The sequence below is a fragment of the Parasteatoda tepidariorum genome, chromosome 9, assembly GCF_043381705.1.
Source record: "Parasteatoda tepidariorum isolate YZ-2023 chromosome 9, CAS_Ptep_4.0, whole genome shotgun sequence".
Classification (NCBI taxonomy): Eukaryota; Metazoa; Arthropoda; class Arachnida; order Araneae; family Theridiidae; genus Parasteatoda; species Parasteatoda tepidariorum.
This window is the reverse complement of record NC_092212.1, coordinates 18,982,353-18,984,786: the sequence shown is the minus strand read 5'-3', so window position 1 is coordinate 18,984,786 and position 2,434 is coordinate 18,982,353. Positions and strand designations below refer to the sequence as shown.

Genomic DNA, 2,434 nt, shown 5'->3' with positions numbered 1-2,434 from the left:
AATATTAAGACATTAATTTAGCTACCGTCAGAAAAGAAGATTTCTGAAACTACGGAAATTCCGTAGCAGTTGGAGGGTATGGCTTCTCTATGGCGAAAGACCTAGATGGCGCGAATAAATTTACTGTTGTTTTAACGTATTTGGTTAAAATGATCAATCGACGGTTTTACTCAATGTTAACTGTTTGAATGCCATATTTTTTACGTTTATTCTACTGTTTCGGAAACTATTTTTCTATAACTATTTTTCTCAGAAATTTCTAACAGTGTAGGTCGGCTTAGTTGGTAAGATAAAATTCTGGTTGCTTAACCATATTATGTGAAAGCAGTCAATAAACGATTTTTTTCACAGTTAACAGTTTGATTACCATATTATTTATGGTGATTTGACTGTTTTGTTTGAATATGGTGAAATAACAATGAAATAAATTGTTATTTAACCATCTTTTACGAGAAATTTCTAACAGTGTATATAACACGTTTTTGCCAAGACAGAAGTTTTAAATTTGGACCAAGAGTTCATTTTAAGATATATAGAAAAACCAAAAAAGTTTCCTTTCTATATTTTGTAATTAACGGGGTAATGTAATGTTGAGTGTAATTTGCCCTAAATTGACAGAGATGCTATTTGGCATGTTTTTGCGCAGTTCTGTGACAGTTTTACGCATGGCAGTTTCAAATTTGGACCATGTGTCTTTTTTACGATATAAATGGAAGAACTAAGAAAGTTTAACACATTTCGATATTTGGAATTTCGATTATTGGGGTAACTTGGTAGTAATTGGCCTATTTAGCAATTATAATAAATAACGCTTTTATACAGAAATAGAAATAGCAAATTCGAGCACTGCGTTCTTTATCAGATAAAAAGAAAAACAAAAAATTTACATTTCGATATTAGTATTGATCGGGGTAATTAACTTAAATGCTAGGTAACATATTTTTATTGAAAGAAGTAGTAAATTTAGACCATGAGTTTTTCATTGAAGTATTTGTAAATATTGGGGTGATCGGAAATGTACAGTATTGTATTGTACAGTATACAATTTTCCACATCATTTTAAGGAATGTTATTTAAATTGACAAAATACGAATTTTGAGTGAAATTTGTCGAATTTTTCCTGAGAAATCAAACTTTGAAAAATTCGTATTTTTATAATTCGACTTCTCAGGAATTATTCGACTGATTTTACTCAAATTTTGCATTTTCTCATTTAAAATTATCCAAAGATAATTCCGCACCAAAAATAATTTTTAATAATCATTTTTTATTATTTTTAATAATAGCAACAAAAAAAATTGATTTTTGAGGTATAGAAATTTTTACATTACTTTTACTAATTTTATAAGGCAAAATACAAAATTTGAACAAAATCGGTTGAATGGCTTCTGAGTCATCAAATTTTAATACAGTCGTATGTTTATAATTTAATTTCTCATCAGTCGTTGAAAAAAAAAGATATGTTTATTCAGTGAAAGTACGTTTTTGCGTTTGATTTCGTAACTTAAAATATCATCTGCACTAATTAATTAACATAATTAAGGACATCCGGTCGAACTATTAAGATTGAGTCCTAGTATGTGAAAATCCGATAATTAGATTAAAAGCTGTTCAGGATAGTTCTCTCTTTTTGCGAACTGTGCATTTGCAGATATATCATCAGTAACTAATATTTGTTAATTAAGATATAAATATTTGTAGTTTAAAATGGTCTTACTAAGATTAAACATTTTCAAAAACTTCAGCGTGCGAAAGATATTTATTTTTATATTTGTACTTTTATCAATCCAACATCAAGAAAAAGTGCTTGTTCTTTCGATTGTTTACAGTTTCTATCTTACCTCTAATAATATATTGTATAATTGTACAACTAATCTATTGAAATTATTTGTATGTAGTGATGGACAAATTTTTTTTAATTCTAATTTATTAAATGATTAGTTCATACACAACCTTTAGTATCACTTGAAAAAGCATTTTCTGAAACTAAAGAAATTCTGCAATAGCTATTAATTACTTTAATTTAAAACTAATTATTTTGCGTATTAAAAACTGAGACAAAATGGAGGTGTGGGGGGTCGAACCCCAGGCCTTTCACATGCAAAGCGAACGCTCTACCACTGAGCTACACCCCCATTGCTATCCGCGTTTGATTCTGCATTCACAACAAATAATATACCTCAATGTATAATGAATAATTTATCATAAAAAATGTCACCTGCTGTTTGCAAATATGACTCTGATGGAAAACGTAATAAGTTCCATTACTCAGAATTTCCGCCAATAATATTAAATGACACTCTAATTTAATAACTTCTGAAAATTGAAACATTTCTATAACTGCAACTGGATCGTAATTTGGTTTCTAACTTAACGAATTTTATTTTATTTCAGGAAGGAATGCGTTTATTATCTTTTTTGAAAAAAAATCAGT

At 28.5% G+C, this 2,434-nt stretch overlaps 1 non-coding gene across 1 annotated transcript; it reads right to left on the bottom strand.

Moving 5' to 3' along the window:
- Nucleotides 1–2,063: 2,063 nt before the first annotated feature.
- On the bottom strand, nucleotides 2,064–2,135 carry TRNAA-UGC (transfer RNA alanine (anticodon UGC)). The gene has a single exon. It is a non-coding gene; the product is annotated as a tRNA-Ala (tRNA).
- Nucleotides 2,136–2,434: the final 299 nt, after the last annotated feature.